Raw genomic sequence first — 27,797 nt, 5'->3', positions numbered from 1 at the left:
GATGTTACCTGGGATACTTACATCTTAATATTGGAAGACCTATGTTTGGGTCCTGGCTCTGTTTTTGATTTCAACTTCCTGCTAATGTGTACTCTTGAAGGCAGCAGGCGATGGTTCAGATACTTGGTTCATGCCACGCATGTAGGAGAGCTGAATTGAGTTCTCACCTCTGCGTTTGGCCTTAGCCCAGCATGGGCTATTGCAGGCATTTGGGGAGTGAAGCAGCCAATGGAAGATCTCTCTCTAAGTCTCTCTCTCTCTCTCTTTCTCTCTCTCTCTCTGTCTATGTCTTTGTTCCCCCTCAGTAATACAACTAAATAAATTTGAGAAGTGGTGGATACTGTTTAGAAAGAAGTAAAGAAAAAATGAATGACTCAATGATTCAGTTGCCTAGATGTTTTATGCAAACTGTAGTATATTCTATATATTCTAAACATATAGAAACTGTTTCTTTCAATAAAACCCTTAATTATGTTAGCCATTGTCATAACTAAATGATTGATTTGATTAATATTAAGTTTGCAATCAATAGAGAATCACCACAGCAAAGTGCTTGTAACAATTTTACTTTAGGTTATACATCCCAGCTCCAACCCTGGAGTTTTAAAAATTATTGCAGTTGAGAATGCCAATGGCAAGACTGCTATCTTCTTTCTTACTTTGGCACTATCTAGAATTTGAGGTACAAACGAGTGGCTCTCAAAGAAGGCAGCATACATTTCTTGCCATAAATCAAATCCACCTATGTGGTGACGTGATGAAGCTCTACCTTAGATCTGAAATCTGGTAAAAATTCTATTACCGCTGGAGGGCTGAGTTTATTCTAATTTGACAAACCTCTTCAATAGTGGTGAATTTGACATCATGATGACCACAAAATAATGATCCTGATGTAAAATTAAATATTAATTTGGATGGATGCTGAAAATTTTGTTTGCTCTTGTCTTGTTTCTGTCATTTACTAAATTATCATTTGAGATGTTCATCTGTTTATTCACTCACCAAACATTTCCTAAATGCCAACAAGTGGCAAACATAGATCTTTTCTTTTGGTATTCAATAGCAAACAAAACAAATGGATTCTGCTTTCAAGGAATTTATATTCTTATGAGAAAACTAGACAACAAATAATTTAATTTCAGAAAATGATAATATTATGAATATAAATGAAAATGTAATAGACATTGATGTGTGTGGAGGGGCAAGGGATATCTAGAAAATGGGGCAAGTAGTATATGACTCAGTGTAAATGCATCTGTAGAAGGAATGTGTATCACTAAACCAGGGGAGGCACTCTTTGAGATAAAACCTGAGTGATATGAAATCAGCTATAGGAAGTAAATATGCTCATTGTGTTTCTTTCCCTATACATTTGGAATGATAACATCTATTTTGGGAACCGATCTATAAGTGAGGCAAAAACTATTGTGGTAGCCAGCACCTATCGGGAACTTAATAATGGCAAGTAGTAGGATGTATATAATAGTGGTTGATGATGGTAGTATTATTAGCAATATCTAAACTCTATTTTTAAAGATTTATTTTATTTATTTGAAAGACAGTTACAGAGAGAGGTAGAGACAGAGAGAGGTCTTCCATCTGCTGATTCACTCCCCAGATTGCTGCAATGGTCGGAGCTGAACCGATCCAAAGCCAGGATCCAGGAGTTTCTTCCTGGTCCCCCATGCAGGTGCAGGGGCCCAAGCACTTGGACCATCTTCCACAGCTTTCCCAGGCCACAGAAGAGAACTGGTTGGGAAGAGGAGCAGCCAGGACTAGAACCAGCGCCCTGATGGGATGCCGGCATTTCAGGCCAGGGCTTTAATGCACTGCACCATAGCACTGGCCCCCTAAATGATATATCTTTTTTTTTTTTTTTTTGACAGGCAGAGTGGACAGTGAGAGAGAGAGAGACAGAGAGAAAGGTCTTCCTTTACCATTGTTTCACCCTCCAATGGCCGCTGCAGCTGGGAGCCAGGTACTTCTTCTGGTCTCCCATGCGGGTGCAAGGCCCAAGGACTTGGGCCATCCTCCACTGCACTCCCAGGCCACAGCAGAGAGCTGGAATGGAAGAGGGGCAACTGGGCCAGAATTCTGTGCCCCAACTGGGACTAGAACCTGGTGTGCCGGCGCTGCAAGCCTATTGAGCCGCGGCACCAGCCCCTAAACAATATATCTTTAAAAAGATATCTATTGCTTGAAGAAGTAATTCAGAGTAGAAATTAATTTGGAATTCTTCTTGAGAATTTTTATTTTTTTATTTTTTTATTTTTTTTCCATTTATTAAACTTTTATTTAATGAATACAAATTTCCAAAGTACAGCTTATGGGTTACAATGGCTTCCCCCCTCCATAACTTCCCTCCCACCCGCAACCCTCCCCTTTCCTGCTCCCTCTCCCCTTCCATTCACATCAAGATTCATTTTCAATTCTCTTTACATACAGATGATCAGTTTAGTATATATTAGGTAAAGATTTCAACAGGTTGCCCCCACATAGCAACACAAAGTGAAAAAAATACTGTTGGTCTACTAGTTATAGCATTAAATAACAGTGTACAGCACATGAAAGACAGAGATCCTACATGATATTTTTTTTAAAAAATTAATTAATTTTCTATGCAATTTCCAATTTAATACCAGTTTTTTTTTCATTTCCAATTATCTTTATATACAGAAGATCGATTCAGTATATAATTAGTAAAGATCTCATCAGTTTGTACCCACACAGAAACACAAAGTGTAAAAATACTGTTTCAGTACTAGTTATAGCATCACTGCACATTAGACAACACATTAAGGACAGATCCCACATGGGGTGTAAGTACACAGTGACTCCTGTTGCTGACTTAACAATTTGACACTCCTGTTCATGGCATCAGTAATCTCCCTAGGCTCTAGTCATGAGTTGTCAGGGCTATGGAAGCCTTTAGAGTTCGCTGACTTTGATCTTATTCCGATAGGGTCATAGTCAAAGTGGAAGTTCTCTCCTCTCTTCAGAGAAAGGTACCTCCTTCTTTGATGGCCCCGTTCTTTCCACTGGGATCTCACTAACAGAGATCTTTCATTTAGGTCTTCTTCTTTTTTTTCTTTTCCATGGTATCTTGGCTTTCCATGCGTACAATACTCTCATGGGCTCTTCAGCCAGATCCGAATGCCTTAAGGGCTGTCTTCAGCCAGATCCGAATGCCTTAAGGGCTGATTCTGAGGCCAGAGTGCTATTTAGGCCATCTGCCATTCTATGAGTCTGCCGTGTATCCCGCTTCCCATGTTGGATCATTTTTTTTTTTTTTTTTGACAGGCAGAGTGGATAGTGAGAGAGAGAGAGAGAAAGGTCTTCCTTTTTGCCGTTGGTTCACCCTCCAATGGCCGCTGCGGCCAGCGCATCGCGCTGATCTGAAACCAGGAGCCAGGTGCTTCTCCTGGTCTCCCATGCAGGTGCAGGGCCCATGGACTTGGGCCATCCTCTACTGCCTTCCCAGGCCATAGCAGAGAGCTGGCCTGGAAGAGGGGCAACTGGGATAGAATCCAGCGCCCCAACCGGGACTAGAACCCAGTGTGCCGGCACCTCAAGGCGGAGGATTAGCCTGTTAAGCCACGGTGCCGGCCTTGATTTATTTTTGAAATATTTTTTCTGTATGTCTGCAGTCTTATAAAAACTGCTGGTCTCATGATGGAATCAACCTATCTTCTTTACCAGATTCTCACAACCTTTGGTGACCAGACTGGCTAGAGATGTGATGAATTTGTCCTGCTAAGCCTTGCATTGGATTGGATCTGTTGAACATGATTTATGTTACAGAATTAACCTTGGTCTTCAAGCCTAGATCATTATTGCCTCCAACCATTTACTGGCCTCTTAGTATCAAATGTTCAACACAGGGTATCTCCTTTTTACCTGCAACCATTCCATTTGTTGCCTTGCCACATTTTTTATGTACAAAATTGTCAGTAGAGATAGCACATGTTTGAAATTACTTGAGTGTGCATTAACAGGGAAATAAGAAAAGTGTGGAAACTGCCATGGAAACTGCAGAGTAAAGCACACTGCAAAAGCTTCAAACAGCATCTGAAAGTCCTATACAGTGCACCTAATAATAATGATATTATAATCAAACATGATGTATGAATAGGTTTAACATCATTAGGAAAAACAAAGAAGAGTCATTCAGTCTGGTTAACTGTAATGTTTCCCTTTTTTAATATATTTTTATCATTCAATTTTTGAGTTCTAAGCTGAACTATTTAGAACATATTAGTAGCTAAACTTTACCAACAAAGGACTTCCATCGAAGAATGTGCTGCTTCACTACCCCAAATACGTGCACATTTTGCTATAAACTATAACTGTATCAAAAATCTCATGTAAGTATTCATATTAGCAGGTTTTTTTTTTTAACTATGTTTCTGTTTCAATATTGCAGCTCTAACTGTAGAGATAAAGCAAGAGTAAGACCTTGTAGTCACATGAAGCCCAAACAAAGCAGTATATGTTACTTTCTGACAACAGCAATCAGTGGTTCTGACTTCATTGTCATGGATGCTCTGGTCTAGTAACAGTGCCTGACACCCAAAAATCAATCAGAATCAGAGGTAGGTGGAGCATAAGTAGGAAACACAGCTGGTGTAGCATCCAGGAAATAGACAGGATTTTAAATGATTATTAATGTACAACAGTTTTTGAGTTATCTTTTTTTTCATGAAGCAGCCTGTTGATCCATTTAGTTAGAAATCACTTCCCTTCTTTTCTTCACCTTATATGAATTCATAGTAGGCATATGATGAAATTGTTCTAAAAGAAAACAATAAACTTATTGGCCCATGCTATAGGAAACTAATTTAAGCATTTTTGAATTTAAAAAGCCCACTTAAAATCCTCTGCCTGAAGCCTGTCTCCTCCCCACCCATCTGCCTCCAACAGATGTTCATGCTCTTAGGGTTAATTTCAAATTTCCAAGTCAGACTTTGGCCTAGCAGTTGAGAAGCCACTTGAAATGCCTGAGACCTGTATCAGATGCTTGGTCCAACAACTGGCTATGCTTCTGACTCTAACTTTCTTTTTTTTTTAACTTTTATTTAATGAATATAAATTTCCAAAGTACAGCTTATGGGTTACAATGGCTTCCCCCCCCCCATAACTTCACTCTCACCCACAACCCTCCCCTTTCCCGTTCCCTCTCCCCTTCGAATCACATCAAGATTCATTTTCAATTCTCTTTACATACAGATGATCAGTTTAGTATATATTAGGTAAAGATTTCAACAGGTTGCCCCCACATAGCAACACAAAGTGAAAAAAATACTGTTGGTCTACTAGTTATAGCATTAAATAACAGTGTACAGCACATGAAAGACAGAGATCCTACATGATATTTTTTAAAAATTGATTAATTTTCTATGCAATTTCCAATTTAACACCAGTTTGGTTTTTTTTTTTCATTTCCAATTATCTTTATATACAGAAGATCGATTCAGTATATAATTAGTAAAGATCTCATCAGTTTGTACCCACACAGAAACACAAAGTGTAAAAATACTGTTTCAGTACTAGTTATAGCATCACTGCACATTAGACAACACATTAAGGACAGATCCCACATGGGGTGTAAGTACACAGTGACTCCTGTTGCTGACTTAACAATTTGACACTCCTGTTCATGGCATCAGTAATCTCCCTAGGCTCTAGTCATGAGTTGTCAGGGCTATGGAAGCCTTTAGAGTTCGCTGACTTTGATCTTATTCCGATAGGGTCATAGTCAAAATGGAAGTTCTCTCCTCCCTTCAGAGAAAGGTACCTCCATCTTTAATGGCCCCATTCTTTCCACTGGGATCTCACTCGCAGAGATCTTTCAGTTAGGTTTCTTTTTTTTTTTTTTTTTTTTTGAGAAGTTTCTGTACTTCAAAAGAAACTGTCAGGAAACTACAAGTCTATAGTCACAGGCATGTTCTGTAGTAGTTTTTCTAAGGTAGACAATGCCCATGAGGAAAATTATATTCTCACTTAAAAACTTTCTTTCCCTTTGGTCTGAAAGGGAGGTTTTTTCTACTTCGCTAATGGCGAAGTAAATCTAGCTATGAGATTATTACTTAAGTACTTATTTTGGCTATGCTATTACAGAAAAATGTTAGCCATCTCTTTTATAAGGTCTAAAGATTAAATTATGCATCCTACAGATTCCTTCATAATAGAATTAGTTTCCTACCTTGAGGAGAATAGAGAAATGAAAGAACAAGTTGGGCTTAGAATAGAGAAATGAGGGAGCAAGTCCTAGATCGCTTGCTGACAATAGCAATATTACATGAATACTTAGCAAACAGTTTCAACCATTAGATAACAACTTAAGAAACATTTACCAGAAGGTCCAATGCCTTCTATAAATTTTAAGAATCATGTATTTGGAAACACCTTTTAAATATCTCACATGGTGTAGTTTGTTTAACCAGTAAACTTAAGCACAACCATATAAAATGTTTTTAGTTTCTTTCTACCAACAAGTTTAAAACATATGATACACAGATTCAGGTCACATGAATTAAAATATATCTTTGATTTTAGCAGCTTAAATTTATGGACAATCTTATCTATAAGCCAATTAAAATAAAACTCTTGATAAAATTTTCCCATGTGGACATACAATATGTACACATATATAACAGCATAATAGACCAATATAGCAATTTTAATAATAGCTTTTAAAATCGTTAACTCTTTTTGTAGATTGCCAATTGATTTGAATTGCTTTTTGTTTTTAGTAACCTCAGTTAACCATACTTTCCCTCAGTTGGTACTGTTAATACATTATTGGCTTCATCTGTTTACAGAGCCATCCCAAAGTACTGAATACAATAGAAGTGGCTGGAAAAAGTCCATAGGAACCTACAGGAGGACAGCTAAACACAGAACCAACAACGCTTTAGTTTTATTAGCAGCGCATCATATATAACTAATGATGACAAAAGACTTTAAGTCGCCATGTTTAAAATTATAAACTCATCAACCAACAAGAGGCACTTGCTTACTTCACAGTATTTGTGATGGGACTTGGGCACTCCCTTGACTTGCATCCTCTGGTCTGCTTTAACACAAACCTGGAGGAAAAGAAAGCTAGGCATCAGAAGCAATGGGTGGCAGGCCTATAAATGGCTGATCTGTAGAGTGATCTGCCCTCAAGGAGACCCAACAGGCCAGTCCACTGCAGTGGCTTTCAAGGTGGTAAGCCTGGGCTTCAGCAGAAGTCAGCTTGTGAAGAGCCCTGGCAGCTCTGCCAAGAGTTGGATCACTGGAAATGGACCTGCCCTGGAGTCGAAGGATGCCCAGGTCAGAGCCACAGATCTTACTGACTCTAAGCTGAAAAGCCCTTCACTCAACCCAACTTTCAAAGTGACCACTGCAGCTGAGGGGAAAGCCAAGTAGGGTCAGCAACATTGCAGGCAGAACTGTAAATTTCTTGTTAGAGATGCCACCTGCCTTTACCTGGCCAGCTCTCCTCCCATGCCAGCCAAGTAATGAAACCCAACTGAGTGCCTTCCCCTAGGAGGTTCACACCTCCCTTAGGATATACCCCATGTGAAGAGATAGATAGGTCTGGGCCTCTTAACTTACAAGGCCTAAAACCCAACAGATTATTATCAAGCCCCTTCTATCAGGTTCTATTTGCCTCTCAATCAGAAAACTTAATTGTAGCTTAGACAGCACCTTTCTTAGCTCCTCTAATAATGACTCTGTCCTTTGTTCTAGACCCTGTCTAGTGCACTTGGGCCTCATTCCTTTGTAATCATAACCTCTACTCTACCACCAATGGCTCTACTCCCAACCTGTGTGTACTGATGGTCCTCTTCCCCACTTAAAGCTGTATAATTGTTCAGACCTGGTTAATGCCACTCTTAGGATCATTGGTTACTATCCTCACCCTGTCTTCTATGACCTTATCTAAATATGATCAGAGTCGGCAAATTTGGAAGGCTTCCATAGCCTTGGCAACTCATGATGAAAGCCTAGGGTGGTTACTGGCGCCATGAACTAGAGTGTCAATTTGTTGGGTCAACAACAGGAGTCACTGTGCACTTGCTCCTCTTGTGGTATCTCTGTCCTTAATGTGCTGTACATTTTGATTTAATGCTACAACTAGTACTCAAACAGTATGTTTCACTTTGTGTTTCTATATGGGTGCAAACTATTGAAATCTTTATACTAAATTGATCTTCTGTATATAAAGAGAATTGAAAATGTATCTTGATGTGAATGGAAGGTGAGAGGGAGCGGGATAGGGAAGGGTTGCAGGTGGGAGGGAAGTTATGGGAGGGGGAAGCCATTGTAATCCATAAGCTGTACACTGGAAATTTATATTCATTAAATAAAAGTTAAAAAAAAAAGAAAAAAAAAAGAAACTGTCAGGAAAGCAAATAGGTAACCGACAGAATGGAAAAAAATATTTGCAAACTATGCTACAGATAAAGGGTTGATAACCAGAATCTACAAAGAAATCAAGAAACTCCACAACAACAAAACAAACAACCCACTTAAGAGATGGGCCAAGGACCTCAACAGACATTTTTCCAAAAAGGAAATCCAAATGGCCAACAGACACATGAAAAAATGTTCAAGATCATTAGCAATCAGAGAAATGCAAATCAAAACCACAATGAGGTTTCGCCTCACCCTGGTGAGAATGGCTCACATTCAGAAATCTACCAACAATCGATGCTGCCAAGGATGTGGGGAAAAAGGGACACTAACCCACTGTTGGTGGGAATGCAAACTGGTAAAGCCACTATGGAAGTCAGTCTGGAGATTCCTTAGAAACCTGAATATAACCCTACCATGTAACCCAGCCATCCCACTCCTTGGAATTTACCCAAAGGAAATTAAATTGGCAAACAAAAAAGCCGTCTGCACCTTAATGTTTATTGCAGCTCAATTCACAATAGCTAAGACCTGGAACCAACCCAAATGCCCATCAACAGTAGATTGGATAAAGAAGTATGGGACATGTACTCCATAGAATACTATACAGCAGTAAGAAACAATGAAACCTGGTCATTTGCAACAAGATGGAGGAATCTGGAAAACATGCTGAGTGAATTAAGCCGGAACCAAAGAGACAAATATCATTTGTTTTCCCTGATCAGCAACAACTAACTGAGCACCAAAGGGGAAACCTGTTGAAGTGAAATGGACACTATAAGAAACAATGACCTGATCAGCTCTTGTCCTGACTCTAGATGTACAATGTAATACTTTATCCTTGTTAGTATTTGTTGTTGTTGTTGTTGTTCTAGTACTAGTGGTTGAACTCTGTAATTAACACACAATTATTCTTAGGTGTTTAAATTTTAACTGAAAAGTGATCCTTGTTAAATATAAGAGTGGGAAAAAGAGAGGGAGGAAATGTACAATTTGAGACATGCTCAATCGGACTTGTCCCAAATGGTGGAGTTAGAAACTTGCCAGGGGATTCCAATACAATCCCATCAAGGTGGCATGTACCAATGCCATCTCACTAGTCCAAGTGATCAATTTCAGTTCACAGTTGATGGCTCTGATAGGGCCAAGAGTCAAAGGGATCACACAAACAAGACAAGTGTCTGCTAATACTAACTGATAGAATCAAAAAGGGAAAAAAATGAACCAACATGGGAAACGGGATACACAGCAGACTCATAGAATGGCAGATTTCCTAAATAGCACTCTGGCCTCAGAATCAGCTCTTAAGGCATTTGGATCTGGCTGAAGAGCCCATGGGAGTATTTTAGGCATGGAAAGCCAAGACACTCTGGCAAAAAAAAAAAAAAAAAGATGAAGACCTGACTCTAACTTTCTGCTAATGCTGTCCTTGGGGGACAGTGGTGAGGGCTCCAGTGACTGACTTCCAGACCTACATAGGAGATTTACACTGAATTCCTTGATCTCAGCTTTGAATGTTGCAGTCATTTGTGGGGTGACTCAACATATGGGAACTCTCTCTCTCTCTATCTCTTTCTTCCTCTCTCTCTTTCTTCTTCCTAAAATAATTCCAAATTCCCTGGTATTGTTAGTTAATCTGAGATAACATGACCAGATTATTCTTCTGAATACCTGAAAGATAAACCATATTATTATAGTTGGACCTAAGAAAAGAAGAAGTGGCATCATGTATTCTAAATTAACATGTAAAGCTAGGAATTTCAAACTATATAATATGTACAGAAATAGATGATAATGAAAAGCAAATACTTGCATTTTAGTACACTTTTGTTTGGCTTAAACAGAAAAAAAAAATGCTATTTAAAAGTGCTCTTTTTTGGGAGGCCAGCGCTGTGGCATAGCAGGTAACCCCTGCCTGCAGTGCCAGCATCCCATATGGGCGCTGCTTCAAGTCCCAGCTGCTCCACTTCCAATCCAGCTCCCTGCTATGGCCTAGGAAAACAGTAGAAGATGGTCAAAGTCCTTGGGCCCCTGCACCCATGTGTGAGACCTTGAAGAAGATCCTGACTCCTGGTTTCAGATCAGTGCAGCTTTGATCATTGGGGAGTGAATCAGAAGATAGAGGACTTCTCTCTCTCTCTCTGCCTCACCTTCTTTATCTGTGTAACTTCGACTTTCAAATAAATAAATAAATCTGTTAAAAATGCCTTTTTTAAGGTGGGAAATATACTGTGAATTTTGCTGGTACCAAGTTACATTTTAGTATCATATAACATATCCATGCAGAGGAATATTAAAAACACGTTGCTAGATAATGTTCAGAAAATATGCAAGATTTAGAGAACTATTGCTTTCAAGACTTATAAGCTAGAAAAATCAATGATATTTTGTATTTCTGGACATTATATGCATAATAAGTCTATTTTATAAAAGCAAAGGAATGGTAAAAATGTGAAAAAGCAAATCGGGTATGATAGTTACTTCTTTTTTTAATCTTTTATTTAATAAATATAAATTTCCAAAGTACAACTTTTGGATTATAGTGACTTTCCCTCCATAACATCCCTCCCACCCAAAACCATCCCATTTCTCACTCCCTCTCCCATCCCATTCTTCATTAAGATTCATTTTCAATTATCTTTATATACAGAAGATCAACTTAGTATATACTAAGTATAGATTTCAACAGACTGCACCAACACAGACACACAAAGTATAGAGTACTGTTTGAGTAGTAGTTTTACCATTAATTTGCATGACACAACACATTAAGGACAGAGATCCTACATGGGGAGTAGTTACTTCTTGAATGGGAGAATCAGGAAAATGAGAAATAATCAATGAGTATGCAGGAGAATATTTTTCTTAGGTTAGATGGTGAATCACAAGTGATTATTTTATTATAATACATACCAACTATGTGCAACTTACTTCACATTTAAAGTTACACAGGTAACATGCATGAAATTGTGCACTTACAAATTATTTTTGCAATTAAAATATTTTATAATTCAGTGTAAAAAAATCACATACATAAACTGAAATGATGGAGATAGGCTTTTGTTGAAACGGTTAAGATGCCACTTGGGATACTCACATTCTATATTGGAATATCTAATTTGAGTCCCAGTTCTTCTGCTTCCAATCTAGATTTCTGTTAATACACACTGTGGGAAGCATCAAGTGATGACCCAAGTACTTGGGTCCATGCCACCTAGACCAAGACTTGAATTGAGTTCTAGGTTCCTGGCCTCAGGCAGACCCAGCACTGGGTGTTGTGGGAAATTGGGGAGTAAATGTATGCAAAATCTCTTTGTCTTGCTTTCTCCCTATCTCTGTCTCTGCATTTCTAATAAAAGTTAAAATCAAAACATGATTAAACTAGTATCTAGGCATCTGTATACATTTAAATAATTAAAAAGATATTTTAATGATAAATGCTGTAGCTAAGGTAATTTTTATCATAGGACAAAAATAATTCAAGTTAACTTTTTCTTTGTCAGTATTACTTTTTCTTTATCAGTATTATTATCAGAATATTCTCACAAGATTAAAAAGATGCTTAATTTTTAAATATTGGAGATTGTTATTCAAGAAATGACTAAAATACTATGAGAAAGCACAAAAATGTTCCTATGTAAGAAATCATATGCTTCATTTTATGTTCTTCTAACAGTTTATACTCCCACTTACTTTCACATTTTAAACATTAATCTATGATTTTATTAATGATGTCTGAAAATAACACTAGAATTAGAAAAGAGAGATACAAACTTAAGCCTTTATTTCAAAAAGAGTTTGCATATCTTTAAAAAGAGAAGCTTAGGCTAATAGAACTCATCCATCTCTAAAGGCTTATAATCTATGGTTAAAAATAAAAAACCTAAGTTTGATGGGTAGTCTCTCACCCTCTCTTTATTCTTATATGATGCTCTAAAAAGCATTTATCAAAATTTGAGCCTTTATTTCTAGAAGAGATTAAAAATCTATTGCTGCATGGCTTCATAGTACACAACATTTTCCAATACATCTCATACCCATAACAATATCTCCTTAAGTCCATTAGCTGGAGAAATAGAATAGCCAGGAGCTAGGAGCTTCTTTCAGGTCTCCCACACGGGTGCAGGGGCCCAAGGACTTGGGCCATCTTCCACTGCTTTCCCAGGCCATAGCAGAGAGCTGGATGGGAAGTGGAGCAGTCGGGACTTAAATCGGCAACCATATGGGAAGCTGGCACTGCTGGCAGTGGCTTTACTCACTACACCACAGCACAGGCCCAGAGGAAATATTTCTTTTGAAAAATGTCTACTTAAAGGGTTGACACTGTGGCATAGCAGATAAAGCTGCCACCTGCAGCTCTGGCATCCCACATGGGAGCTGGTTCAAGTCCCGGCTGCTCCACATCCGATCCAGTCTCTGCTTATGGCCTGGGAAAGCAGTAGAAGATGGCCCAAGTGTTTGGGTCCCTGCACCCACGTGAGAGACCTAGAAGAAGTTCCTGGTTTCTGGCTTTGGATTCTTGTACCTCTGGCCATTGCAACCATTGGGGGATATGGGGAGTGAGCCAGTGAATGGAAGACCTCTCCCTCTGCCTGTGCCTCTCTGTGACACTGCCTTTCAAAACTAATTAATTAAAATTAAAAAAAAAAAGGCAGGAGAGAAAACAAGTTGCAAAATATAAAGAACCCAGAAGGAAAGAACATGTGACTCTAGTAAATGACGCTTGTATGAATGTACTACATACAACTGATAAACAGGGTCAATACTGTGATGCAGCAGGTTGAGCTATCACTTGTCCAAGTCCTGTCTGCTCTTCTTTTCTCCTTGTTAATGTGCCAGGGAAAGCAGAGGATAAAGCTCCAAATACTTGCAACCTGGCAACCAAATGAAAGACCTAGATGGAGTTCCAGGCTCCTGGCTTCAGCTTGGACCAGTTCCAAATGTTGCAATCATTTAGGAGAATGAACCATTAAATAGAACCATTAACTAAATTTATCTATCTACCTACCTACCTATTATCTATCTCTCTTTTCCCTTTCTTTGTCACATTGCCATTCAATGGATAAATAATATAAATCTTAGAAAAAGTACATTTTCAGATGAACATCATGCATATAGTTTTCACTTTCCACAAGTCTTTTGAAAACCTTGTCTCCAGAAGAATTATATTTTGTAGTAATAAAGTGAATAGAAACATAAATACAATAAGCATGTATGAAGAGAAATTCAACACAGAAGTTTTTCTCAATTTCTACATTTGTTGTTGACATAACTGCTAGACTTTGAACTCAACATAGGCTGAGGGTTAAAAGGGAAATGATTAACAGAAAAGACAGGATCTACTCAAAAACTGTTTTGCTCATGTATAGTATCTAAAATCTTGCAAATAGAATTTAAGTGTGCTGGATCAAGGAATACTGAGTTTAATTTTTTATCAGGCATATCTATCTATCTGTTACCTATCTATCTAATATCTATCTACAGGTATCATAACAAGATGTTCTATATATAATGTTCTGTCCCTGACAGATACTTGCAAATTTATATGCTGGCTTAGCTAATATAAACCTAGATTTAATTATGTGTTAGATATATTGTAGACCTGAAAAACTGTTCATGTATTATAGAAGAAGGTGTCCAAAGAATTTAGGACATGGAATTACTTTGGTTTCATTATGTGCTTATTAAAGAAAAGGCTTACAGACTTGTCCTTCATTCTAACTTGAAGGAACAATTCATTTTACAGGTTCTTAAATCATCCTACTCTGTTTAACTATACTGCCTATGCTAATGGGATGATTTGCAATTAAAATAGGATCCCTATTCTCACTACATATTATGTTTGGACTGAATGCTCAGGATGGCAAATCAGAGAGGGCTATGATTTTCCACCTGAAGTAAATTAGAAATTATGCTCATCATAACTATATATGTGTGTATGTATATATATATATACATACACACATATATATATACTATATATATATATATGTACACATAGATAGTCTCTAAGACTGCCTTAACACAGATTTAGGTTTTATTTTCTTAGATAAATTATTACAAAATAACAAGCAAACCATAGAAAACTCAGGCTTTGGTTTTATTGTTAGATAAATTATTACAAATATAGAAGTAACAGATAAAGATATGTGGATAACTCAGTATACATACATCAGTTAGTCTCCCATGCTTGAGAGTCAGGCACCTCAGTTACTGATCTACACAGAACACCCTGAGTAAGGGAGGGTTTGTATCTTGAGGAAGGCATCCTACCTATGAAATACGTATGTCTGAATTCTTTGCTTAGCTTCTATTAATAGAACCTGCAAACCAAACATTTCCATTCTGCAGAAAGATTATAATTCATATCTTGGAAAACTATTGAGTATTTGCTCCCACACTACATTGATTCTACAAGAACGTAGACTAGTCATAGCACATGTTTGTGCAGTGCATCAAAACTATTTTCTGTGTTTTCATGTGTTGCAAGTTACATTCATTACAATGTAGTGTTCTGTTATGTGAATATATCATATGTCTTTCAAGGATAGGTGTTTTGATAGTTTCCTATTATTTCTTTCTCTGGAGCCCTATGTGATCCTTTATTTTAAGGAAGTGATGTGTTGGTGGAATGTGAGACTTACGTTCAACTCTAATGTTTCTCTCAATCTTCTCTCTCTACATATATTTCTATTATATATCTTCTCATTAGCCTTTAACTTGAACCTGGTGACCAACTAGTGACCAGGGAGACCTAGGATACATTCTGGTGCAAAGTGGTTTATTATTATTATTATTTTATTTAAGAAATACAAACTTCATGTATTTCATACATACAGATTTGGGAACATGATGATTCTCCCCCCTCACCTCCCTCCCATCTCTCTCTCCCTTTGCCATTATTATTTTTCACAAAGGTAAGTTTTCAGGAAATCTTTTTTTTTTTTTTCCCTGTCTCAGGTTTATCTGTACAAACAGCACAGGGGGACACTTGCCCCACGCAGACAGCAGCCCAGGGGTCACACCAGTCCTTCTGCCCTTGCATTGGCAGGCATAAGCTGTTACTAGGGAGCCTTTGCAGGGGGCTGGGCACCTTTGGGAGGAGCCTGAGCCAGAACTGGGGCTGCAGGTGTGGCCTGGGCCTTGGGCTTGGTTTGGACCTGAGCCTTGGGTTTGGCTTGGGCCTGGGCCTTGGGCTTGGTTTCAGCCTGGGCCTTACCCTTGCCCTTGCTCTTGATTTGAGCTTGAGCTTGGGCCTTGATTTGAGCCTTGACCTTGCCCTTGATTTGGGGCTCAGTCTTGGCCTTTGCCTTGGTCTGTGGCCGGGACAGCCTGAGACCCCTAGCAATGCGGGTACGGGCACGCCTTCCAAGCTTGGGGTGGGCAATGTAGGCAAGTCGATCAAGCTTCCGGCTGACACCCTTCGGGATCGTGTCTTTACTTCCTTAGGCTTGACCAGGGCCTTGATAGCTTCCGCACGTGCAGCCATAGCCTTGGTGTTGTTGGCCTGCATCTTCTTCAGGCCCTTCTTGTTATGCTTCTTGGCAAAACGCATGTTCCTCAGGAACTTGGGGTCCACCCCTTTCAGAGACTCGTATCTTTGTGATCACGGTTTCTTGATGCCATTTCTGTGCCATTTTCGAGACTGGTTGTGCGTGGTGGGGTTCTTGGACTTGGCCATGTCTGCACAGTAACCCGCGGCTGCCAAAGCACCTGGGACCAGAAAGAGAAGAGCCAGGAAATCTTATACTCATAAAATTAGGCCTACACTAAGTAGAGAGTTCACCAAATAGTATGAAGAAAAAAAAATTCTTTATATTTTTGTAGATTTTTTTTAAGATGTCAGAACTTTAGAACCAAAGTTTTATTTTTATAAGTTTTTCTATAAGTTTTATTTTAGAATTTTTTTATTTTCTTTTGCCAAATTTCATGACCAAAGCATTGGTCATGGAGTTGATAACTTGTTTATTGTAATGAAATAATATAATAATATAAATATCAGGAAAAATTTTTATTATTTAATATACATTACCAGGGCCAATGCTGTGATAGCAGGTAAAGCTACCGCCTGCAGTGCCGGCATCTCATATGGGCACCGGTTCAAGTCCCAGCTGCTCCACTTCCAATCCAGCTCTCTGCTATGGTCTAGGAAAGCAGTGAAAGATGGCCCAAGTCTTTGGGCCCCTGCACCCATCTGGGAGACCCAGAGGAAGCTCCTGGCTCCTGACTTTGGATCAGCATAGCCCTGTCATGACAGTCTGGGGAGTGACCCAGAGGGTAGAAGACTTCTCTCTCTCTCTCTGCCTCTGCCGCTCTCTGAAATTCTTTCAAATAAATGAAATAAATCTTTAAAAAATATATTAATCCTCAGAATTATTTTTACACAGAAGTCTGAGAGTTTTAAAACTGAGTTAGCTTGCACTAGCTATTTAATCCAAGTCTCATTTACATTACTATCTATAATAGTAGTAATGTCTCAGATTATTTAATGCCTGCCTACAAGTGTCTCTATATGACAACTGACACCTTTTAAACATTGTTCAGTAAATGTTAGCTGTGTATAAGTCATGTACCGTTTTTCAAATAATTTATAAAAGATAGTTAAAAAGGGAGACTTTTTGTGAGCTTTTCTTTCAGTGGTTCTCAAACTTCAACAGCTGTAGTGATTATACTTGGAGCAGCACTACTGGTTTGCCAGCAACATTTCAGAAAACATCTTAACAATAATTCAAGGTTTAAGGGACCTCACAAAAAGAGGTTGTATGAGTCATCCAGCAAAGCTTAAGAACTAGCTGAACTGACAATATCTCCAAAGAGAAAGGGTTGGGTTAATGTTCACTTCCAGAAATCTTTTCTGCAATCATTCAAAACTCAGAGGAAGTCACAGATGAGACAGCTTTTCAGGGACTCTTATGGCTCCCTGATGTTGCCGGTGGCCTTGCTGTCCTGTTATGTCACATGCCAGAGATAAAAGGTTACCCTTGTGCTCTTTCTTAGCAAAACTCTGATGGGTTTGTATTTCAGTGGGAAAGGAGACAAGTGTATCAATTCATCTACAATGGCTTGAGGATCAAAACAGTTCTAGAAATTTTATTTAGAGCTCACTGGTTATAAAATCTGATTGTGAAGTGAAGCCAAGATTTCAATGTCTCACTTGCCATTTGTTATTGCTGGAAAAGAAGTAATTTTAATGCTGCATTAGGTATATGTATGCATATGTGTCTGCTTTTGTGTGCATGCCAAGCACATACATGGTTGAGCCTCATTTTTTTGAATGGGAGGAGTGGGGTTGTCATGGCATAGCAGGTAAATCCTCTGCCTGCGATCCAGCATCCCGTGCGGATGCCAGTTCATTTCCCAGCTGAACCACTTGCAATCCAGCTCCCTGTTAACAACCTGGAAAAAGCAGCAGAAGATATCCAAAGTGTTTGGGTCACTGCTCCCATGTGGTATACCTGGAAGAAGCTTTTGGCTTCAGGTTTTGGCCTGGCTCTGCCTGGGAAGCCAACTGGGGATTGCAATGATTTTCCTATAATAAACCTGACTCAAATGTAAGCTATTACCCTTTCTGTTCTGTTGGTATATCAAAATGCCTGCAATATTATGAATGTGAGAAGGCCAAGGTTAGATTTAATGAGATGGTTAGAAAGATATTGTTATACAATATTGCATTATAAAAGATTCTATCCCAGTGTAGGCAGAAAATAATGAGGACCTAAAATCAATTAGAGGAAACCATGGCAATGAGCAAAATATAGTTTTGAAAAAATAAGCTTGTCTATTTGTAGTTTAATTTGGTTTTGCTTTTATTTTGAGTTTACTCTTTTGAAAGTTAGACTTCAGAAAGAAGGACATTTCATATGCATGTAAAATTTATGTTTTGTACACATGCTAAATCTTAGAAACCCAGAAGAAAACTATCCTAATATATCTTACATTTTAATTTAAAAATACAAGTTGAATGTTTTCTATATACTTGTAGAAATATTTTTTATGTTTTTCTTATTCTCTGTCTTCTTTTGAAAGCCATATTCAGAAAAGTTCACCAAACATAAATGCAATTTAATGAATGGTTTATAGCAAATAAATGAGTAAGCCAAATGACTGAGTAAGCATCACCATGGTCGAATACAGAGCATCATCATCATGCCATATTCTCTTTGTGCCATTTCCAATTTAAATTGTTGTTTTCTTTATCACTTATAAGGACACATCTGCTATGCATTATCAATATCTGTGAGCTTCAATCTATTTCTGGAATCACATACTATATTAAACTATCTGTCCTTTTCACATCCCCTCTTCCAATACCATAGGACAGTGTATTGCAGTTGAATTTTCTTACATAATAGAATAATTCTCCACTTCATTTTATTTTTCAAAAATGCATTGTCTGTTTTAGATAAGATGTATTTTCATATATATTTTAGAGTTAACATCCCAAAATTTTTAGTCTACATTTAAAGTATATTTTTTTATTTTATAAATAGAGAAACAGAGATCTTCCTCTTGCTGGTTCCTTCCACAAAACTCCTGTTAAAGTTGAGGCTGAGTAAAGCCAAAGCTAGGAGCCAGGATCTCCAAGGTGTCTTCCATGTGGATGACAAAGGCCTAGGTACTGCAGTCATCATATGATACCTCCCAGGGTGAATTAGCAGGCAACTGGATTGGAAGCAGAGGTAACACTCAATCTCAGGCATTCCATCTGGAATTCAGGTATGCCAAACAATGGCTTAACTTGCTACCACAACCTCTACCCTTCTGGGTTCTTCTAAAAAGCAAAACATTTTAGAATTTTGATAGAGATGGTGTGGAACTTATTAACCCAATGGATGAGGACTTGCATATTAACACAATGATTTCCTCATCTTTATATGGTATATTTTCCTTTTATATTGTATTTATCCAGAGAAAGAATTATAACATTTTTATAAAAGTTTTGAAGATACTTTATACATTTTATTACATGACACCTCATATTTGGTACTAATATACATTTATTTATTTTAATATGTTTTCTAATACACCATACAAATTGTTTGATTGATGTTTTTGCAGCAGATATTTAAAGAATTCCTAATATTAATTATCTGTATTTTCTTTTTTTGTGTCTTTTTTAACTTTTATTTAATGAATATAAATTTCCAAAGTACAGCTTATGGATTTCAATGGCTTTCCCCCCCCCATAACTTCCCTCCCACCTGCAACCCTCCCATCTCCTACCTCCTCTCCCCTTCCATTCACATCAAGATTCATTTTCAATTCTCTTTATATACAGAAGATCAGTTTAGTATATATTACGTTGCACCCACATAGAAACACAAAGTGAAAAATACTGTTTGAGTACTAGTTATAGCATTAAATCACAATGTACAGCACATTAAGGACAGAGATCCTACATGAGGAGTAAGTGCACAGTGACTCCTGTTGTTGACTTAACAAATTGACACTCTTGTTTATGGCATCAGTAATCACCGTAGGCTCTTGTCATGAGTTGCCAAGGCTATGGAAGCCTTTTGAGTTCACTGACTCTGATCATATTTAGACAAGGTCATAGTCAAAGTGGAAGTTCTCTCCTCCCTTCAGAGAAAGATACCTCCTTCTTTGATGGCCCGTTCTTTCCACTGGGATCTCATTCGCAGAGATCTTTCATTTATGTCATTTTTTTTTTTTTTGCCATAGTGTCTTGGCTTTCCATGCCTGAAATACTCTCATGGGCTTTTCAGCCAGATCCGAATGCCTTAAGGGCTGATTCTGAGGCCAGAGTGCTGTTAAGGACATCTGCCCTTCTAGAGTCTGCTGTGTATCCCGCTTCCCATGTTGGATCATTCTCTCCCTTTTTTTTAATTCTATCAGTTAGTATTTTCAAACACTAGTCTTGTTTATGTGATCCCTTTAACTCTTAGTCCTATCATTATGATCAATTTTGAACGTAAGTACACAGTGACTCCTGTTGCTGACTTAACAATTTGACACTCTTGTTTATGGTGTCAGTAATCTCCCTAGGCTCTAGTCATGAGTTGCCAAGGCTATAGAAGCCTTTCAATCAGACTCTAAGTGAGGCATACTTTTGGATATCAGGGATGGACATTCAAAGTCTCACAAAATGCCATTTGGATTTAAAGTGTGATCTATTAAAATAAAACATTGTGCCTTCTAAGTTTTGGAAATTCACCTGGGATGCCAAGCCCTGTCCTTTCTTAGAAGTGAGTAAAAGGAATGATGGCTCTCCAAAGGTGTTTATGGTTTAATATCCAGAACTAGTGAGTATGTTACATTGCATAGCAAAGGGGTATTCAGATTGAATATGAAATTAAGGTTGCTAGTCATCTGATTTAAATGTGGGGGGAAAGGTGATCTGAAATCACACATGCAGACATAGTAGAATCACAGAGTCTTAAAGATAGAAAGAGAGGCAGATATGTGTAATAAATAAATGCATAGATGTTTAAAAATAATTGGTTTGAAAATGGAAAACATTGACTTTTTAAAGCTTAAAAAATGCCTGGAAATGAGATCCCAACAATAATTTACAAAAACAAGTATACATCCTTCCCAACACTCTGATTTTAGCCCACTCAAATTGTATGTTGGTCTTCTGACCTACCTAATGTGATGATAATAATGTTCCGTATCCCATTTTGGAGTACCTGAGTTTTATGCCTATCTTTGACTACTGGCTCCAGCTTCCTAAAGTTGCAGACCCTGAGAGGAGGAAGTATAATGATTCAGAATATTGGGTCCCTTTTTATTATTTATATAAAGGGAACAGGTTTCATGTATTTCCTATTTACAGTTTTAAGAACATAATGATATTCCTACCGTCCCTACCTCCCTTCTCCTTTCCTTCTTATTTTTTTTGCAATTTACTTTATAATCACAAACTTGATATGCCACTAAATAAAGAATTGCAGAAATAGTTAAAAAAAATGGTTCTTACCACAGTTCCTGGCCATCAGCTTCAGTCCTGGTCCAGCCACAGCTTTCCTGGGCAATCGGAGAGTAAACTAGTAGATGGGGGTTCTCTCTCTCTCTCTCTCTCTCTCTCTCTCTCTCTGTGTGTGTATCTCTCTGTATCTCTCTCTCTCTCTCATTTCTGTCTCACAAATAAGTGGATTTTTTTTAAAAAAAGAACCAACATAAAACATTGAACAAATTTTAATGAGCAAAAAATGATTCATGAATTTGGCAATATGCAGGACCAAACGAGGTTAACAGAGCTCCACGTCACAACATACTCACTGAGTATTCACATCCAGAAAATGAAAGTGACTTCCAGAAATAATTTCATTGGCTATTCAATATTTTCTTTGTTTGATATAGTTGGCAGCTTGTGACTGGTGAAAGTTAGCTACTACTATCAGCTGAGAATCAGTTACTTGTCACAAGAATACACTCACAGTTAGGTTGCAATGTGTTTGCTTATCTGTATGCTCAGTTATCTGTAAGCTAGGGTTAAGGATCACTATGTAAGGATTCAAAGCACAGAGGTCCTTTAGCCACTGCTACATGGTACTCATTTTTCAGATTAAGAAATCAAAGAGCTATGAATTTAACTAATGAGTTACATGAAGCAGTGTGGGTTCAGACAAGGTGAACTAACTTCAGGGAACATATTCAGTAATTGAACTCGCCTGTATTTCACTGTATCCTGAGTGATAAGTCCACGGCACATCCTTTCTTGCTAATTCCAGCATTCAGTCCTGAGTGAGAAGCACAACCCAAACCACAAAATGCTGGGCTCGCTGCAGCTTAGGCAGCCTTGTACTTAAGATACCAAGTTTCTTTTTTCTTAATATGAAAAATAGATGTGGAATTGAATACAAACCCCAATTAAGGTAATTCCTGTGGTAAGTATAAGGTAAACTTAGATGCCATAATGCTTTCGGAACAGTGCCATGAAATAGTTTTTACAAATGTAGCTTGGTTCTTTTATGATTTGGTCCTGGCTGCGGTTATGTAGAGGAGTCAGTAAACATGACACTGCAGTTTCACATGTGTTGGTGTGTTTTCCCTTATCTGTGTAAAGCATTACAAACAGCACATTCTTTGACACAGTTGTAAGCTCAGTTTTAAAGTATCTATTTGTATTAGCCACATCACAAAATTCATTGCCAAAAATATCTAAGGTTTGGAATCATAGCCTTATTTCTCTATTTATGCTCCAAAGAACTTAAGTATCAGAGCGTGATAGATCATTTATGGTTATTCCTAGTTAAAACAAAACTCTCTTTAAACATCTTTCTGCCGGCGCCGTGGCTCAACAGGCTAATCCTCCGCCTTGCGGCGCCGGCACACCGGGTTCTAGTCCCGGTCGGGGCACCGATCCTGTCCCGGTTGCCCCTCTTCCAGGCCAGCTCTCTGCTGTGGCCAGGGAGTGCAGTGGAGGATGGCCCAAGTGTTTGGGCTCTGCACCCCATGGGAGACCAGGATAAGCACCTGGCTCCTGCCATCGGAACAGCGCGGTGCGCCGGCCGCAGCGCGCTACCGCAGCGGCCATTGGAGGGTGAACCAACGGCAAAAGGAAGACCTTTCTCTCTGTCTCTCTCTCTCTCACTGTCCACTCTGCCTGTCAAAAAAAAAAAAAATAAATAAATAAACATCTTTCTTCTCAGTTTTGTGAAAAGAATGTTTTCATTATATCAGTGCAGAAAACCACTTTTCCTGCATATGCATTTTAATAAAAATATTTCCTAAATTAAGAGGCCATATAAATAACAGAAGATGCTACAAACAAACACCTGGTAAGTACCAGACAACATTTGCCAAACACTGTGTAAGAAAACTGGGCATGTGGCATAACAAAAACAAATGCACTCCTTGTGAAACCAGTCACCTGAAAAAATTATGACTAAGAAATTTTAAATGGCTGCTTCACCATGCATGAAGAAAAATCAAATGAGCAGAGCAGATGAAACATCAGTAAAACTCTTTGATCACTAGGGAAGAAACAGAACAGTGCAAAGAAAAATGAACTGCTTAATTAAAATGTTTTCCCCTATCTCTGTAATGAAAAGAACACACAATGCTTTTGTTCAGTTAAATCTTCTTCATATTTAAACTATTCTCTAGTGTCCTGTACTGTGGTTTAGGCCCTGCTCATTGCTCATTTGTCAGATGCTGAGAAGAAAAACAAGCTCTCTGAGGAAGGACAGTGGGTCCACTTTGAGGACACATGCAGGTCTCCACTTTCCTGTTTTACTTACATGGGCATGCTCATGGCCATATCACTTCTTATCAGCACATCTTTTTATGATTTAATAAGGAAATATGCATTTCAAACAGATATCATAAGCCTTAACAAAGAATGTTGAATATTTTAGTCTATTTCTTCACATTCAGTTCCATAAGGCCTTTAAATTCTGCCTTTAAGTTGTATTTTAAATATATCCAGCTGTCTTCTATATTTACTATTATTTTCCTAGTCCAAACCACCATTATCTCTTCTTTGGTCAACTTACTCCTACTCAATTGTCTATTGATCTCTGCTATCCATCTTCTGCTCACATTTCCTTTAGTAATCCTTTTAAAAGTTATATTGAAACCTTCAGTGGCTTCTATTCTATGCCAGACACATTTCAAACTACATATCATACACGTCTTCCATATCAAGCGATCATATCACTTTCCTCCAAATCATTGCATCTCTGAGCCTAAAAAGAGACATTATTAATTATTATGCTGAGAAAATTTACTTGTAGTCTTCATTAAAAAATACTGGACTGTATGATAACAACCTACAAGAGTTTGTGTTACCTGATCTAGACCTTTATTTCAGAACTTTATCATGCCTTCTTCCACTTTTCAATACGGTTTTCAGTGACATAAAGAGTAAACTTTTTTCTCAAACTGTTTTCCCCCTGACATATTGTCTTTTCTTTTTGGGGAACATAATTTAAATGCCATCTTCTAATTTATTTCTTCATCTCCTAATTTATTTCTTTTTTTAAAAAAGCTTATTTTTACATTTGAAAGACAGAGAGAAAGGGAGAGAGAGAGAATCTTCCATTTATTCATTCACTCCACAAATGGCCACAATGTCCAGAACTGGTCAGGCCAAAGCCAGGAACTGCACCCTTGTTTCCCATGGAGGTGGCAAGGCCCAATACCTGCTGCTCCACAGGTACATTAGCAAGAGCCTTGATGAGAAGTGGAGATGCCCAGATGCATATCGGAACCCTCATATGGGTTGTTGGCATCTGAAACAGCAGCTTAACACCCTGTTCCACAATGCCAGTGCTTCCTAATTCATTTCTCTCCTAAAAAAAGTCCCATCTAATACCATCTTCCCACCCAAAGCAATAATCATTGATCTTTGTTTGCACCTTTCATTCGCTTTATGGTTTAATTTATTTTTTTCATCTCCAGTGTGAATTATCGTAGCTAATAGAAGACAGGGACCATATCTTGTTTCCTTGAGAGTTGAGCAGAATGCTTGGCACATAATGGACAACTGAGCAAATATCAGATAACAAATGAGATGAATGAAGTGTTGGTTGATTCCTGGAAGAGATGCATCTAATTCTGTAAGTGTGGTCATGAAACATCACTTCTCTATCATGAAATCTGAAAAATGAGTCAGACATTTACCCAACAGCACATTATTTTAATCCTTGAGCAAACAGACCGCAGGAAATAGAATGTTGTACTTCACCTAGTTATGTTGTAGCATGCTGTCTGATGATTACTGAACTTCAGAAAGTAATCAAGTTTAAATTAAGGACATATGAAAAGAGTTGCTACTTTATCAGTTAAAAAAGGAAGAACTGGCCGGTGCCGAGGCTCACTTGGCTAATCCTCTGCCTGTGGCACCGGCACCCCGGGTTCTAGTCCCAGTTGGGGTGCTGGGTTCTGTCCCAGTTGCTCCTCTTCTAGTACAGCTCTCTGCTGTGGCCCCGGAAGGCAGTGGAGGATGGCCCAAGTGCTTGGGCCCTGCACCCACATGGGAGACCAGGAGGAAGCACCTGGCTCCTGGCTTCGGATTGGCGCAGCGCACCAGCCTTAGTGGCCATTTGGGGGTTGAACCAATGGAAAGGAAGTCCTTTCTCTCTATCTCACCCTCTCACTCTCTGTCTAAATCTGCCTGTCAAAAAAAATTAAAATTGAAAAAATAAAAAACTGTGAATTTCATTTGTATACAAAATTAGAAATATACTAGTAATAAAATATCTCCTATCTCACCAAATTGTAGTTGCAACTTGCACAACCATCAGTTCACATGTGTATAATCACAATCAGCTATCCATTTAGATTTTACACTAAATCAGTTCTTCATGTCACTTACAAATTAATCTTAAGCTGGTATCCTAAGTCTCCTATGACTAATTTAGATTGATCTTGAATCGCTAACATCTGTACCTTTCAAGTCCTACACATTACCCTGCATTACAGCACCTTGCTGTGAACAACTAGTTTCATTCATTAATTTTACCTTCTAGTATATTACAGTTGTTGATCCAATATTATATTTATTTAATGTCCTTATTTATTAATTTATATTATTTTGTTTCAGATTAACATGAGCTGCAAAAGTTGCCTATTTTTTTTCCTTAGAATAAAAAACAAAGTCTAATAAGTTGTCAGTACCTCAAAGATACTGATTGTAAGAGTAAATTTTCTTTTTTATTCCCCTGCTTTCTCATTTGAATCATGTAAATAGCTTGCCATTCAAAGCTGTGCATTATTTTTTTTTTTAAGATTCATTTTATTTATTTGAAAGTCAGAATTACAGAGAGAGGTAAAGACAGAGAGCGGTCTTCCATCCGCTGGTTCACTCCCCACATAGCTGCAACGGCCAGAGCTGCGCCAATCCAAAGCCAGGAGCCAAGAGCTTCTTCTGGCTTTCCCACATGGGTGCAGGAGCCCAAAGACTTGGGCCATCTTCTACTGCTTTCTCAGGCCATAGCAGAGAGCTAGATTGGAAGTGGAGCAGCCGGGACTTGAACCAGCTCCCATATGGGCTGTCAGCACTTCTGGCCAGAGCTTTAACTGGCTGCACCACGGCACTGGCCCCAAAAGCTGTGCATTCTGACCCACCCTAAATACCCAGATACAAAAAGCTCTATATTATAATCCAAAGGCACCCAGGTCCCATTTTTTTTTTCATTTATTAAACTTTTATTTAATGAATATAAATTTCCAAAGTACAGCTTATGGGTTACAATGGCTTCCCCCCTCCCATAACTTCCCTCCCGCCCGCAACCCTCCCCTTTCCCGCTCCCTCTCCCCTTCCATTCACTTCAAGATTCATTTTCAATTCTCTTTATATACAGAAGATCAGTTTAGTATATATTAGGTAAAGATTTCAACAGTTTGCCCCATATAGCAACACAAAGTGAAAAAACTACCGTTAGAGTACTAGTTATAACATTAAATAAGAGTGTACAGCACATTAAAGACAGAGATCCTACATAATATTTTTTAAAATTAATTAATTTTCTATGCCATTTCCAATTTAACACCAGGTTGTTTTTTTTCATTTCCAATTATCTTTATATACAGAAGATCAATTCAGTATATATTTAGTAAAGACCTCATCAGTTTGTACCCCCACAGAAACACAAAGTGTAAAAATACTGTTTCAGTACTAGTTATAGCATCACTTCACATTAGACAACACATTAAGGACAGATCCCACATGGGGTGCAAGTACACAGTGACTCCTGTTGCTGACTTAACATTTTGACACTCCTGTTCATGGCGTCAGTAATTTCCCTAGGCTCTAGTCATGAGTTGTCAGGGCTATGGAAGCCTTTAGAGTTCACTGACTTTGATCTTATTCCGATAGGGTCATAGTCAAAGTGGAAGTTCTCTCCTCCCTTCAGAGAAAGGTACCTCCTTCTTTGATGGCCCCGTTCTTTCCACTGTGATCTCACTCACAGAGATCTTTCATTTAGGTCTTTTTTTTTTTTCCCCATGGTATATTGGCTTTCCATGCCTACAATACTCTCATGGGCTCTCAGCCAGATCCGAATGCCTTAAGGGCTGATTCTGAGGCCAGAGTGTTGTTTAGGACATCTGCCATTCTATGAGTCTGCTGTGTATCCTGCTTCCCATGTTGGATCCTTCTCTCCCTTTTTGATTCTATCAGTTAGTATTAGCAGACACTTGTCTTGTTTGTGTGATCCCTTTGACTCTTAGACCTATCAGAGCCATCAATTGTGAGCTGAAATTGATCACTTGGACTAGTGAGATGGCATCGGTACATGCCACCTTGATGGGATTGTGTTGGAATCCCCTGGCACATTTCTAACTCCACCATTTGCGGCAAGTCCAATTGAGCATGTCCAAATTGTTCATCTCCTCCCTCTCTTTTTCCCACTCTTATATTTAACAGGGATCACTTTTCAGTTAAAATTTAAACACCTAAGAGTAATTGTGTGTTAATTACAGAG

At 38.4% G+C, this 27,797-nt stretch overlaps 1 pseudogene; it reads right to left on the bottom strand.

Moving 5' to 3' along the window:
• LOC133763720 (large ribosomal subunit protein eL29-like) overlaps positions 1–16,084 on the bottom strand; it is a 161,915-nt pseudogene extending 145,831 nt beyond the window's left edge.
• Between the last annotated feature and the right edge of the window lie 11,713 nt (positions 16,085–27,797).

The sequence above is a fragment of the Lepus europaeus genome, chromosome 7 (assembly GCF_033115175.1).
Source record: "Lepus europaeus isolate LE1 chromosome 7, mLepTim1.pri, whole genome shotgun sequence".
In the NCBI taxonomy this organism is placed as follows: domain Eukaryota; kingdom Metazoa; phylum Chordata; class Mammalia; order Lagomorpha; family Leporidae; genus Lepus; species Lepus europaeus.
Note: the sequence above shows the minus strand (reverse complement) of the source record. Positions and strands in the feature narration are given on the sequence as shown.